Source organism: Perognathus longimembris, chromosome 19, assembly GCF_023159225.1.
Source record: "Perognathus longimembris pacificus isolate PPM17 chromosome 19, ASM2315922v1, whole genome shotgun sequence".
Classification (NCBI taxonomy): domain Eukaryota; kingdom Metazoa; phylum Chordata; class Mammalia; order Rodentia; family Heteromyidae; genus Perognathus; species Perognathus longimembris.
Genome location: NC_063179.1, coordinates 9,313,953 through 9,330,307, shown reverse-complemented (window position 1 = coordinate 9,330,307; position 16,355 = coordinate 9,313,953).

Genomic DNA, 16,355 nt, shown 5'->3' with positions numbered 1-16,355 from the left:
CCTGCCCGGCTGCAGCCAGCTGGAGGGCCATCTGCTTAGCCAAGTCACAGCCAGATGACCAAGGGCCCCAGGCCCCAAGGCGGCCCGACCAAGTAGAACACTGTAGAAATCCTGCTCGCTTTGCCCTGCCTGGATTCCATATCCACAGAATTCCAGACCAATAAAATGGTGAGTATTTTTTTATTTTAATTGATGAGTTTAATTTATGCCAATATGGACAATGTACAAGTGACATTTCAATGCAAATTATGTTTGGAATTAAATTGGTTTTCCTCCAGCAGAATGTGTGTGGCTCATTTGTATAAGTATCGGATGCCATTGCACTGCCCCTGCATTTGTATCGGATGCCATTGCACTGCCCCTGCATTCGTGTCGGATGCCATTGCACTGCCCCTGCATTCGTGTCGGATGCCATTGCACTGCCCCTGCATTCGTTTCAATCACTTAGCACTGACCGTTTACCTGTCTCAAATGTTGGCCTAACTGAGCAACTATACTTCTTAATATTTCCTTGAAAGCATTTAAGTACCTTAAAATAATTCCTATATTTGAACCATATGACCAGTTGTGCCATTTGTATCCAATGCCATGAAATGAACGGCCGCAGGGATGCCCCCAGGCATGACCCCAGGGATGACCCACGGGCACACCCCAGGGAAGCCCCCAGGCACGTCCACAGACAGTCCTCCAGGTATGTTTTTGTTTTATCAATTATCTGGGGAGCTTTTCTAAAGTGCTATAACTTAAGTCCTATCCCCTAGACATCCTGATTTATTTAGTCCAGAGTAGGCTCTGGTGTTAATTTTTCTCCTTTTTTTTTTTAGTTATAAAAACTGCATATTTCAAGCAAAAGTAAGAACATTGAGGGAGGGGGGTAATAATGTTTGACAAGAAATGTACTCATTACCTTACATATGTAACTGGAACTCTTCTGTATATCACCTTGACAATTAAATTAAATTGGGGGGGGGAAGCAAAGTGAATGAGTAATCTGAAAATCCAGAGACATTGTAATTGTGAACACATGGCAATAGGAGAGAAACAGAGATAAATTTTTTGAAGGCGATAGTGCAAATATGGCATTGACCTCCAAGTAGGTGAGCAGAGCTCTGAAGCTCTGGAGCTCCCAAAGGTCAGAGGGTGATTCTACATCATTACATGTGGCCCCCTCCTCCCACGGGAGAGAAAACAACATCCAACCCATGCTTCATCCCCTCCATTGGCTTCCAAAATTTCCGTTTTAGCAGGATTTTAAGAGACAAGATTGTGTTAGGTTTTTAAAGTAGGTAGCCGGTAAAGGAGAACGCCACGTTTTACAGCATGCAAAAATGAATTTCAGCAGTAGACTCTTTTGGAATTCCAATAGTAAATGACATTTTTTGTCCAATATTTTAGAACCACGTGGCCGGTTAGAAAAACAATTTTGCTAGCAAACAACAATTTTCAGATTATAAAATGGAGAAACCATATTTTGATAAACTCCAGTGGGATGCCATGTTGAGGGGGGTGGCAGGAGGACACAAACACACTAATAGAGAACACGTGGCATGGCATAATGGCACCTGAGCTGATGCCTGTTAAACCCAATATCCACCACGTGGTCAGTGCTAGAGAAGAGAACTTTTAGATATCTTTGCTGACAAAGCACATTGGTGGTCAAGCCTCAGTTTTGGAGGTCTGTGAAAAGAGGCAGCTTTGTGAGCAAGGCACGTTATCAGGATGGTACGCCTTGGAGTTTTTATAAAGTAAGCAAGTAAGCAGGCAGATGAGAGAGGGAGAAAAAGGAAGGGAAAGAGAGGAAAAGAGAGAAAGAGAGCCTGAATATAAGTGACTTCTGACCATTTACCATTGCAGTGGCAAAAACTGTATCTGAGCGAGTATTTCGAGCAGGCCTCATTGCACTGTCAAGAGGTGTGCTAGCAGTGTCCCAGCTTGGGTGTGACTGTGATGCAAAACCCAAAAAGCACGGAAGAGAGGCGCCTGGTGAGTGGATGAGCTTACTGGGCAGAAGCGGCAGAAGCGGCGGACGGAGCGGCAGAGAACCGGAGCAGCAGCAGTTTCACTCACCAAGTGTAGACAAGTGGTAGACAAGTGGTGTGGAGGTGGAGGTGGGTGTGGAGGCCAGCAATGGTATTAGTGAAAAGTGCCGCGCGTGGCGACTTGCAGCAGTTCGGTTTGCAGAAAAAGGGCCATCAGGACTGGGGATACTCCCAGAAAAAGAAGAAAAATAGATGGGAATTCCGCCTGTCCTGACTCTTAAGCCCCATCCGAGTCACAGCACCATATATATTAGGTTTTTAAAGTAGGTAGCCGGTAAAGGAGAACGCCACGCGGTATTCAGGCAGGAGAGAAAGTTTATTACCGAACTGCTGGCCTGTGGCCAAGATGATCCATGGCCGGAGAGAAGGGAGAAAGAGAGAGAGCGAGAAGGGAGAGAGAGAGAGAGCGACCCCCACCCAGCCCTGCCTTATATCTAGGGCAGGGGCAAGGGGTGTGGCCAGGTGGATTAGGATGTGACCTCAGGGAAAGGGGAGGTAACTGCCTCCAGGTCTGCAGGTTACCCAGGTAACTGGGTAGAGACTTAATGAGGTGGGGGCAGCTACATGGAGCCCTCAGGGAGAGGACCTAACAGATTGAATCACATTTAAAACACATTGCATGTGCTTGATAAAGTTCTTTATTCTATTGCTGTACCCCCTGCCTTTTTTTGTGTCAGTACTGGGCCTTGACCTGAAGGCCAGAATGGCTTTTTCACACAAGGCTGGCACACTATCACTTGAACCACGATTCCACTTTTGTGTTTTGCCTGGGTAATTGGCAATAAGTCTCTTGAATATGTCTGTCCAGGCTGGCTTGGGACAGCAATCCTTACATCTCAGCCTCCTGATTTGCTAGTATTATAAGTGTGAGGCATCACAGTATTTGGCTTTTCTCCTATTTATTTATTTGTGTGTGTGTGTGTGTGTGTGTGTGTGTGTTTGGGGGGAGGGTTAATTGCCCTGATATTTTAAAGCCAGCAGGCCATATAGAATAGTCTAAATAGGTCACCTGGTCTGACATGGTATCATTTAATTTGCACGTCACTTTGCAGTATCCTATAAATTAAAATGTGAGTCTAAAGAGATACACATAAGTATCCATGCACACACAATTGAAATTTTAAAAATAAGGTGCATACGTACGTCTAAATCATAGTTCCAATTATAACTTAAGCTTCTTACCACCTTTTATCTTATTTGTATCATGTTTCCTTAACAGAAAATCTGGTTCTTAATAGATTTAGTGTATTTACTCATTTGATTTCCTTCTTTTTGTGGGAGGAGGGGAAGTTCTGTGGTTTGAACTCGGGACCTCATGTCCTCACATGGCTTTCTAGCTCATGGCTGGTGCTCTATCACTTGAGCTACACCTCTAGTTCAGCACTGTGTTGGTTAGTTACAGATAGAGTCTCCCAGACTTTTCTGTCTGAGCTTGCTTTGAACCACAATCCTCAGATTTCTACCTCCCTAGTAGCTAGGATTGCAAGCCTTCATCACCTGGACCCAACTCTTCTACCTCTTAAACCACACACACAAAAAAATTACTTTTATAATCTTACTTGAATTAAGAAACTGCTAAGGAAAGTTTAAGGTTTCTTTACAGTTATTTTTTTCCTCTTCCGTGATTTCCCACAAGGGAATTCTCATTGGAATGCCGAGTTCAAAAGTCACTTGGGATAATTCTTTCTCTGCATGGTACTGTTTCTAACGTTATATACAGTAGGTATTTTGTTTCCACTTGATTTTTCATTTTCGATTTGGCTTGGGTCTATTTCCAAGGCCCTGCAGGGGGTTCCAGTGTGTAGCTGAGGGATGGGAAGCCGTATCCTTACATTCAAACATCCCCTTTGTTTTGCTGTTCACCTCCTCTACCCACACTCCAGGTCCTGATATGGATCTTGATATCTTCTTCCTCTCATTACCATCTGTGTGCTAAACACCAGAAAACTCCCACCCTACCAGGCCTGACACTGGCCAGATTCAGGCCTACCGGCACATACACCCATGCAGCATTGGCTTTGGTTGGTAAGCCTTTACACTCTGGGCTAGAATGGTGTCTTGAGGTCTGGGTCTCTGGTCCCGATTTGTCAATGCCTCCCTTATGTCATTTTCTTATTCAAGTTCATTGGGGAAACACAGCATGGCATACAGCCCGTGACTGGAACCTGCAGATAGCCCTGACTCAGTCTCTCATTTGTCTACAGTGGGTCCAGACTTTGGCTTTGGAGCACTTCAGATTTGGGGGTTTGGGGATTGGGTATGCTTGGCCTGTATCCTCACCACAGCCCCTTTCAGAGATGTGAAAAGAAGAGGAGCAAGATGGGACACAGCTGGAGGGGTAGAAGCCAATGCAGGGCCCCTGGCTGCTTTGCCCCAGGGGCTCCGGGAAAGGAAGGGGGGCTCATTAAAGTTAGAGAGGAGGACAATGTGTTGTGCTAAAAATTTCTTCCCCAGCACCTTTCTTAAATAGCTCCTGATTTTTACACCTAGGGCAAAAATGCTAATTTTACAGGGAGAAAACGAAAACCACTTGCATATGTCTTTTTCAAAAAATCTATAGTTCCCATTCCAGGAAGTTTCTACTGAAATCCTATTTCCCGGTTCTGACCTGAACCCTGGTGTCCTGGCCAACACTGAAACTCACCACCCCCCTTCCAAGTCTCCTCCCCTCCCTGCCCCCCCTCCCTAAGTCCGCACCCCAAGCAACCCACATCTCACATTCAAAACACACATCTTGGTAGTGGCTGCCAAAAAATTTTCGATTCCTTTTGGAAGCAATCTTTTTTTTTATTCTAAGAAAATTTATATCCATATGGAGTTGGGAAGAAAAGTATGAGAAATTCATTCCAAACAAAAGGTGCTTTCCCCTGTTTGAAGTTACTTTTTTTTTTCATTTCTTCCCTTAACCTATCTCAAACCATATGCTATACATTACAAAGCAAAGATGGCATTTAAACCAAATGGTTGGGCTGAATGACATTAAGAGCAGTTAGTGATAATAATATTTTTTTTAAAGCTAAAGATTGCTGTTGCCTTTTAAGTGTGCCAAGTTTAAACATCTGAACTATTTCTGCTGTGTCTTCCATAGTCAGAGACAACACATTTGTGATATTTGTTGACATTTGTTATACTTCTGATGAACAATTAGCTTGCAAGAACATTAACAGGAAATTCCATCCATGAGATAAGCAGCTGTTCATGCAAAGCTTTAGCCAGGTCATGGGACCAAAAAAAAATCTCCTTTGCATAGCTACCGTTTGTGAAACGGTCAGCATTCCTTATGCCTCTGAAAGGAAATGCTTTTGAAATAACTTTTAGGCCTACTTTTGACTCACATTTTTGTCAGGAAAAAATTAGCTCTTATGGCTAATTTAGGCTCTCATGCTTGCAGTTTGTAAAATAGGACTATCCTGAATGATTAATGTGTGTCCATAATCGCTAGCTAAATGTCAAAGCAGCCATCCACAAATGATTGAGCCTAGTCATTTCCCAAACGGTGACACGGGGTCCTAACGCTTGTTCTGAAAAAATCAAATTGCACAGTGTGATCCTACGGAATGTGTGGTTATTTCATTGTTCAAGCAAACTTCTAAACACACACTCTATTCACAAATATGTCTCCCTCGTTTTTGAAGTAGTCAAATATCTAGTGGGATGTTCACATGGCAACATTTTTGAGCCCTTACTGAATTAGTGAGAATGGGAGGAATAGGGTGTGTCAGAGATTCACTCAGTCCATCCATCACCACAACTGGTAGGACCTACCTCTATTCTTCTCTGGGCTCTGGCTCCATTTCCCTCTTCTCTACATTCCTGGAAAACCCATCTGTCTCCCCTTTATCTGCTGGCTTCTTGTCTTCCTGATAAGCCAACAAAGTCCAAATCTTACAGATTATTTGTCCCCCTCAGTAAAATATTTCTAAGCAGGCATTTCTTTTCGTATTGTTCTTGTTTTATGCTGGTATGGGGGCTTGAACTCAGGACCTTGCACTTAACTGGCTTTTCCACTCAAAGCTGGTGCTCTACTGCTTTAACCACAACTCCACTTTCTGCTTTTTTTCCGGTTAATTCAAAATTATCCCTTGCTTTTATCTGCCTTAGCTGGCTTTGAACTATGATGATTATAGTCATGAGACACCAGCACCAGGCTCCTAAGCAGACGTGTCGAATAAGATGCTTATTTACAAATTGTATACTTGTACTGCTTCATCTCTATGAATCAAAAATCAGTAAATCTTAGTATCCTTTCTAGGCATTTACTGATTATAGAAAATATGTTCAGAAATTTTTCTTAGGGACTTTTATTTTTGAGAATCCAGGCCTCTCCCACTACTTGGGGGAATCACTGTTCAAAACAACTGTAAAGTGTCTGCAGCAGTATTCGGTCACAATGTAGACTATGGAAAGCCCTGGAGTGACAGTCCACAGCTTTTACTGTGTGAACCTCAAGGCCCTTCACAACTTCAGTTCTGCCCATTCTAACCTTACACCTCACTACCAACTTAAAAAGATTTCATGCGTCTGCCTCCTTTGTTCCAGTTGTACAAAACTTTCATCAAACAAAGAGTCAAGACAGAAAAAGTCCTGCATGCTAAGGCTGATTCATTTGTGCATATTTATGGCCTATAGTACCCATAATTCAATACACGTATATAACATAGAATGAGCAAATCAAGCATTTCAATGTCCTCACTTTTATGTAATGGGAACTAGCAGACTCTTCCAGTTATTTTGAAAGACTTCATTGATGATTACAAACAATAATTGCTTCCCAGGGTGTAGATACCAGGACCAATTTCTCCGCCCTATCTATATTTTGATACCAAGTCCCACGCTTCTCTTGAGTTGGCCACAGAAACAAGAATTCTTCTCCCCCAAAGGAAGTCACAGACTCCGGGAATGTCACTGTCTGAAGGTCACACCATCTTCCCGCCCCCACCCAGAAGGTTTCCACGTGTCACCTGGCCCGCCCAGCCGAGGGAAGGAAGTCCTACAGAAAAGCCAAGAGGAATCTAGAGCAACAGGCTTTGCTGAAGCCCCCTTCCCAGCTGTTACCGTAGATCATCCCATCTTGGCTCAGCCTACTCAACACCCATGTCCTCATCAGACTTAGCCTAAGTATACCGGCTTCCTCCGGTCTTTGGGTGTTTCTGTCTCCTGTTACAAGGATGTCAATCATAACCTTTATTAAGTTCTCTTCCCTTACAAGTCATAGAGTATTTTTTAAATTGTGTTTTGTTTTGGGGTTGTTACACCTTAGCAACGCAAACAGAGTTTCATTGTGATCATGCTATAAACGCTTACAGTCAACTTAGAACAATTTCATTCCCTCCATTATGTTCTCAATCTTCCCCTCCTCCTCCTCTCCTTTCAGTGTTTGCTGGGTTATTTACATATAAAATTATTTTTATATATTCATATATATGAATTGATACATATATGTGAGTTGTGAATATGTGTGTATATGCTTACTTGTATATATTTATATATAGGACTTGACATATATCCACATATACATTCACTCTTGTATATATGAGTTGATACATACAGAGAGAGAGAGAGAGAGAGAGAGATGGATGTAATGATCTTCCATTCTCTTCTGTTCTCAGGATCCTTTTCTTTGCCCTTTTCTTTCCCTCTTGCTGATCCCCACAGCCTCCCTTTAACATACATGTCCTGTTATCATCATCATCATCATCATCATCATCATCATCATCATCATCACCATCATCATCATCCTTATTTTAAGTCTATACTATACAAATGAGCAATTGTATATGTGATATTTAGCTGATTGAGATTAGTTTGCCTTGTTCAATGCTCCAGGTCTATTTTCTTATAAGACATAATTGCATTTTTCTTTGTAATTGAGAACTATCCTAAGGTGTGTTTGTGTGTATATATAATCTATACATACATGTTATACTGTACGTATACCATATTATCCTTAGTTGTTCATTAGTGGTTATGTACTTCAGATTGTGAACAGATCTGTGCAAAATGTGAGATTGCAGGAATCTCTCTTGTATATTGATTTACTTCCTCTTGGATAGATATATGCTCAAGAGTAATATGGCAAGATTATAAAATAGGTAGTTCCATACTGATTTCCATAATGCTTGCAATAGTTTACATTCCCACATGCTGTGCTTGATGGTCCCCTTCCAATATAACACACACACATACACACATGCATGCGCGCACACACACACACACACTTATTTGTTTTCTTAAAGAGTGTTCTTTTGCCTGGGGTAAGATGGAACCTAGTGTGGTTTAGATTTGCAGTTTTTTGTGTGGCTAGTCTGTTGAACATTTCTTCTGGTATTTATTAGCCATTTGTAGTTTTTTCCTCTGAGAACTGTTCGTTTGCTCATTAGTTGAATTATTTGTTCTTTTCTGTTTAATTTTTAGCACTTTGTATATTATGGATATTAATCCTTTGTCCATTGAATGGTTGGCAGAGCTCTTTTTCACATTCTGTGGGTTGTCTCTTCATTTTTGGTAATTGTTTCTTTTTTGATATGCAAAACCTTTTAATTTCATGCAGTCCCATTTGCTTTAATTCTTGCTTTAATTTCTAGGTAATTGGAACCCTCTTCTGAAAATAATTACCTATTCTCATATCATCTAGAGTTTTTCCTATGCTTCCCTGTGGAAGCTTAAAAGTTTTAGGTCTTACATTAAGATATTTGAGCCACTTCAAGTGGATTTTTGTATAGAGTGAGAGACGTGGGTCTAGTTTCAGTCTTGTGTATGTAGGTGGCCAGTCTTCTGGGCATCATTTGTTCAAGAAGCTGTTTTGCCTCCAGTGTACCCTTTGGCTCAATTGCTGAAGATCAAGATGGCTGTAGCTGCCACATAGTGATGTGCTTCTCCACATATGCTATTCCATCAAGACAGAGTTAGGGGAGCAGGTCATTTGCCTACCTATGTCTAGCGAGATCATTCTAGAATCACTCCCTCCTATGACAAGACCCAAACACTTGTAGGTAAACCCAGATATCTTTTCCTAAATTTTTGCAGAATACATACATACATACATACATACATACATACATACATATATACATATATCTTGCTGGCTTTGATGCTAATAAGTTCTTTGCATGAATATGTACTTAAGAAGATTTAATACTCCCACTTAGCTATAGCTAACTGGGGTGGTTCTTTGGGAATAGAACCATGCTTTGTGTGCAGGGTAAAGGATAAAGGAAACTATAAAAAGAAAGTTAAAGAGTTCTACTTAATTTAAGAAACAGAGTTGGATGGATGGGGGGGGTGGAATAAGTGAGTGAATTAATAGGGAAAAAAACAGAACAGGAGAGGAAGAGAGGACAAGAGAGGGAAGAGAGAGGACTAAAAGAGTTCTCATCAAAGTGGTGGAGAAATGAAATTAGAGTTAATAAAAATACCCAAGTCACATTTGAAGAGTCTACCCTCCGCTCAATTTTGGATTAATTGTTCTATGGTTCTGCAGTAAAACCTTCCTTGTCATCAAACTGCCAACAATATGCAGCTGCTCCATGTGTATTGTATTTTAACAGTAGGAACAAATAATCGAGGGCCGTGTCTCAAATCTGGATTGACTCCAAGTAAAAAGCAAAGGAACAGCTGCAAGACTGAGGAGAAAGAAGAAAAGTTTAGCAGAAGCTGGAGTCTGAAAGCCGAGGTGATTGAAAATGTGACAGGAATGTACAGCATTAACTTCTGCTGCTGGGGATGGTGAGCTGGATGTTTGTGAACATCTTCCGCTGATCATGGAAGGGGGTAATGGGCAACCCAGCTGACATCTGGCTTAATCTTACATGTGACCCTGGATCTCAACCTGGCCGACATCCTAGATGAGGAAATCCTCAAGAACAAAAGCCATACGTGGCTTCTGCTAGCCAAGCCCAGTGCATCGCTTTGCAAATTTGAACCAGTTAATAATATATGGAGAGATTTCACCATCAGTTGAGAGCCTAGTAGTCCATAATGGTTAACCTAAACTTTTACTTTCCAACAGTACCTTGATTTCCTATATTTATTATGAAATTATATTGCATTATTTATACTATTAGTTTTTCTAGAATTATTTCCTGGACTGTCATCTTCCTATTTATGCTTCCCACTGCACCCAGCCTTTGTATTGGTTGAGATGAGGGTCTCGAGAACTCTTCACCTGAGCTTGTCTCAAACCACTATCCTGACCCCAGTCTCCTGAGTATCTAGGATTACAGGAATGAGCCACTGTTCCTGGCTCAATGATGGAACACTGTGAGAAAGAATTAGGTGAGTGGGCACATGGCCTCGAACGGGACTCTGTGACTCTGGCCCCTTGATCTGAGCAGTGAGGGATACCTTACCATAGATAGGCCCAAATCAATGGAACAAGCCAGCCAAGTGTACGCTGTAACCCCCTAAACGGTGAACCAACACAACACATTTCTTTATGAGCTGATTATTTCAAATATTTTGTTATGGTAGCAGAAAACTAACACATCCGTGATGATCTCCTTCAGGAGTGCAGGTCCCCAGTACCTTCCAGGAGCTAGAATGTAGTCTCTAGAAGAATACAGAAACCATTATTGACTATTGGATCCCTCCACAACTAAGACATCCAAACCCTATCCCTCAGTACCTCAGACTATAACTACAGTTTGGGATGTGACTTTTAAAGACATGTTTAAGGTAAAATAAAGTCTTAACACAGATATTAATCCAATATGATAGGTTCATACAAGAAGATAATACTAAGAAAGAATGTTCTGCACAGCCATGCTTGGAAGAACTGTGTAAGGAACATGGGGAGAAGATGACTTCTTTATGTACAGAGAGAAGCCTTTCGAGAACCCAGGCCTGCTGACTGACTGCCACCTGTGCTTAGACTCTCAGCTGCCAAGACTTCCTATTGGTTAAGTCTCCCAGATTGTGGTGTTTTGTTATAGGAATCTACCACACCAGCCATATTTTGCAAACTAAAAAGGCAGAGGACAGAGCCTAACAAGAACAAATGATTTATAGACTCAAGTGAGACAAATACAGTTTAACTTAGAAAACAGTCATTCCTATTTCATAGCTAATCTACAGCCTCACTTCCAAAACAGAACTTTACTTAATCCTTAGAAAAACCTTTTACTCAACTTTTCATGAAATCTTAGAAAAGAAGATCCATGACCACCACTGGAAATAGATCAAATCCTGATTCTGAAGTTTTTATACCATAAACCCCTTTGGGGGCCATTTAAAAACCAAACCAAATGTAATTTCGAGAGAATTAAAGGCAGAAATCCATGCACTTTTCTTCCTTAACATATAAGCATGGCCTCAAATATTGTAAGGGTATGTGGTTCTATTTTTAGCCAAAGAGGCAATCTGAGAATTCTGCATGCCTTCAGGAAGGCAAAATCTGGAAGAAACAAAGACAAGCATGGCAGACTCCAAGGCCAGCCAACTATACAATTACAAAAGACCCAGGGGTAGGGAGAAAAGGAATTATTTTAAATAAAATATTCTTTAAGATCTAAATCAAAGAAGAATTGTTGATGTAGTACATATTAAACACAATACTTATTTTCAAACTCTCATTCAGGAGCTACAAAAAAATGTTAACATGTGTATATTTTAAAAATCTGTTGGGGATTCAAAGAAAATACCAAAGCATGTGGAATTCCCATAAAGTGTAAGCCAGGTGTGAATTTTTTGTTGTTATTTTTTGTCTGTTGCCAGAAAAGTTTAGGCCCATAGACCTCTCATATTATAACTCTGTTTTGCCATTGTCCCCACTGGTCAGAGAAATGCAGCTAAGTCAAAAAGGGATATTAAACTCTGAACGTTTGTATATGAAGTACAAGTATTTTACTTTAGAATCTGAGGACAAACTGCAACCAAATTATAAAATTTCCCTAAAGAAAATAAGCACGGCTAGAGAAAATTAAACTACTCCAACTGTTCTTAAGTAAATGAAGAGGGAAAAAAAATCTCATGGCAAATCTTGAGAAACGGTAACCCAGAAAAACCAGACGCTCCCTAAAATGTGTAAGTAGTTCCTAACCTCATTTCCCTCAGGCAATACCAAACCAAAAAGATGAGTGGAAAAAAGTTGGGAGAGCTGGGCACTGGTAGCTCACTCCTGTAATTCTAGCTACTCAGGAGGCCGAGATCTAACGGATCTTGGTTCAAAGCCAGCCTGGGCAAGACTCTTATCTTCAATTAACCACCAGAAAACCGGAAGTGGCCCTGTGACTCACAGTGGTAGAATGCTACCCTTGAGCAAAAGAGCTCAGGGACAGTGCTGAGGCCTTGAGTTCAAACCCTATGACCACCAACAACAACAACAGAAAGTTGAAGATAAATCTCCCTGATTTCTCTTCAGTTTTTTTTTTTGTCTTGTTTTTTTGCCAGTCCTAGGGCTTGAACTCAGGGCCTGAACACTGTCCCTGGCTTCTTTTTGCTCAAGGCTGGCACTCTACCACTTGAGCCACAGCGCCCACTTCTGGCTTTTTCCATATATGTAGTGCTGAGGAATCAAACCCAGGGCTTCATGTATATGAGGAGAGCACTTTACCACTAGGCCATATTCCCAGCCCCTTCTCTTCAGTTTGAAGATTAAGGTCTACAGGGCACAGGAAGATCACTAGAGGAAATAACATAAAAATGTCTCTCCAGAATAGATCTTTCAACCTCCTCCCCCCCTGACTCACACACCAGAGCAAGGAGGGCTTTCTACCACACCAAACTACATATAAGTAGGGCTTTCTACCACACAAACTAACCAACTTACTCCCAAGAGAAAATAAATAAGGTACAATCCACTGAGATTGTGTGGGTCCAAGGTATGAAGTGCACATGAACCCAATTTAAATCCCTCCATTTCTTGAGAGTGAAGCTGTCTGCACAGTCAGTGGGGGGGGGGGGGGGACACAGAGCCTTGTAAAAGATAAGCTCAGGGCCAGACTCTGCAGCCAAGTCCTACTGACACAACTCACCAGTGTGTGACACTGGACAAGTCAATGACTATCTCTAGCACCTGAGTTGTCCTCTGTGAAGTGGGAATTATTACAATAACCACATGCAGGATACAATTAGTTGATCTTTGCAAGGCACTTGAAAAGTGCCAGGCAAGTGGAAACCAGCACATGTGTCTTCACTCTTATTATCCATGTCAGTGTCAACGTTCACAACCCCCTCCATACTGGGCGTTTTACCTGTTGCCTATGGAGGATAGGGAGACCCCATTGTAGGCCAAGCACCAAGGAAGAAACTTGTGATGTCACATCAAAAGACTCCATTCCTGATCTAAGAGAAGCTCTCCACTTTGGGGAACAGGAGAAATCTTGTAAATGAATGACCCATCTGGGCCTAGCCATGACTACCTCAGTCTACACATGGTGTTAAACAGCAGAAGGAGGAAATCCACTCAAGAACCCCACACTTCCATCCCATGAAAGCATGGCAGAGCCCCTGCTCCATTTGCAAAGGTCAGTTGTGTGTCAGCCACTCCCATTTATATAGTCTCCTTACATCTGGTGATGGCCAGCCCCTCCTGACTCTTCCTCTTAAACAACTTGCCCCTTAAACCCAAAACATCAAAGCATAGCTAAGTTTATCTCCTGCTCTACACACTAAGCCCCCTAATTTAGCATGTACCCACGTCCTTGTACTTCATTCCTCTTGGGCTAGCATAAAATTCTAGCACACATAGATTTCATGTGCTATATTCTTCATCTTTTCATGCCTTCTTCCTCTTCCCCTGAAGAGCAAACCAGGGCCCTAGTGTTTGATGGTATTGATCAAGCACCATTTGATGAGCAAAGTTCACACGAGTGTGCAGGCCCCAATTGGAACAACCCCATTCAGCAGCTTTGCCAGTACAACTTCCAACAGAATTCATGCCTGGTATTCTGGGAGCAGACAACTCTATTAAGGAAGGTCGGGGACAGCTGTACAAAACAAGTAGTCATTGACCCGGGCTTTGAATTTTAAGTAGCAGTTCATTCTTCCCAATGTCTGAGAAATGTGCTATTATGTAGACAACGCTGTGTGTTAAAAAGCATGGAAGCACTAAACAGTATGACATCCTAGACTAGCCAGAAGGGAAAGGAGGAAGGGATGGCCAGATCACATGGGACAAGGGAAGGGCAGTTAGAGGTGAAGGGGAAGCTAGAATCATGTGAGATGAGCATGCTACATCAGTGCACTGGGGAATATGGGAGCCAATAAGGAGTCTGAGGCCTAAGGGAAATACATGACCAGATTATACACAAGGTTATACAAGATCAGATTTGTGCTTTAAAAGATCTTAGTAGCAGTACAAATTATCACACCAAGGCCAAGGTGACCTGGGACAGTGTCTGCAAGCTGTCTTCCTGGTCCAAGAACTAAAGATGAGTTTCTGTATTGATGAATATGGAGATTCTGTGGCATTGTTAACAACATGGTCACCAAGTCTGGGTGACCGATTGGGATGAGAGGAAGTAGAAGGACAAGTCTTAGAGGTCGAACTTTGTAACTGAGTAAGGAAGTTACAAAGGAGTAGAAGGTGGAAAGGATAATAGTAGGTTACACTAAAGTAGCTCTTGAGACATGCAGATAAACACATGGAGTCAGAAGTTAGTCACTGGAGTCTGGAGCTTAAGAGAAAGGTTTAGCCTTAAGATCAAAGTCACCAGAACAGATAAGGACATCACAAATGAAAAGTAGAGATAGCTTGTAGGGGCTATATTTAGGAGAGATTGAAAGGAAAAATGAAAACATGCAAGGTTGAAGAAGCTATTTACTATAATAGGACTTTGAAATATTAATGGATGTATAAAGGATAAAACAAGAAGAGAGACTTAACTAGGACAAAGATGGACTGGCTAGAACTAGCCTAGAGAGGGGAATGCCTCAATAGGGCTTTCTCCAGATCAGAGACTCCGGAACTTAAACTCATTAGAGTCCAGGTTGGGGAAAAAAAGAGAGCGAGAAGACGTTCACCCCTAGGAACTCAAATTAAATTAGGTAGGAAAGAGTCATTCCTTCAGGCATTATTTCAATCACTGAGTTCCAAGTACCTGGTAAAGACCCTAGCACAGTTAACATCACCATCATCACCATCCTCTTGGAACCTCAAATCAGGTAGAGTAGCAAGCATTAAGAAATGACTACACAAAGCCAGGCATTGGTGCCTCATGCCTGTAATCTGCTATTCAGGAGGCTGAGGTCTGAGGACTGCAGTTCAAAGTCAGCCCAGACAAGAAAGTCTACAAGACATATTTCCAGTTAACGTCCAAAAAGCCAGAAATGAAGCTGTCGCTAAAGTGGTAGAGCAACAGTCTTGAGCCAAAAATAAATAAATAAATAAAAGCTCAGAGACAGTGCCCAGGCCAAGTTCAAGCCCCAGGATTGTCATATACACACACAATGAAGAAATGACCACACAAAATAAATAGATCTGGATGTGCCAGTAGTCCTTGGGCCTTAAGGACACGAGGTTGCAGATAAATCTCAGAGGATAACATATAGAAAGGTAGGAGTAAGGGAAGAAATGCCACTCCGATGTATACTTTGAGCAATCTGCCGGAATGAAAATCTCCAGTCACCTTCTGAAACTACCATGATCCATGGGAATTGAAACCTGTGCTCACCCAACCCATGTGGAATAAACCCGGGGAAATGAGCCCGCTGACCAGCTCTAGAGACCAGGCTTCTAGCCAGGACTCTGTGCTGCCTCTCGGTTAGGGCCTTGCTCAAGGACAAGAATAACTTCATAAGTACATCATCCAATGTTTAAACTTTAAAAATTCAGTGTACAACAACCGATTCTGTGAAAATACCCAAAATTACAAAATAATAATAACCTACCCGTACTCTGATACTATTGATTTTGTCCCACCTGACCCCCCCCAATCCAAGCTGCTATTTTCACTTCCAATGTCAAGTTTTTACCAAAGGAAACAGAATGCGTATCTAGTGAGAAGACATTGGAATGATTAGTATTATCTGTCTAGGGTTCATCTTGAAAAAAAAAATCTGCTGTGCCCCTACTTCTGAATAGGTTGTCTAAGACATGAAGAAGCTGATGTAAAAGGCTTTTATCTATAATCACCTTCTCAGAAGGAAGCAAGAGTCTAGGAAGATGGCGCTGAGTGTTCTGCACAGGTTCCCCGTGAAGAACAATGTCTCCCTCCCAGCAGTGGGAGGACCCCCAGATTTCCCATGTCTTCCTTCTATGGGAGTCACAAGGAGTCTTCTCAACACTCAAAACCATACCCATGGTGGGGCGCCCAGTGACTGATCTGCATAAGAGTGTAAAGCCCATCATGAGCTGCTGGGAATGTGTCACAGCTCAGC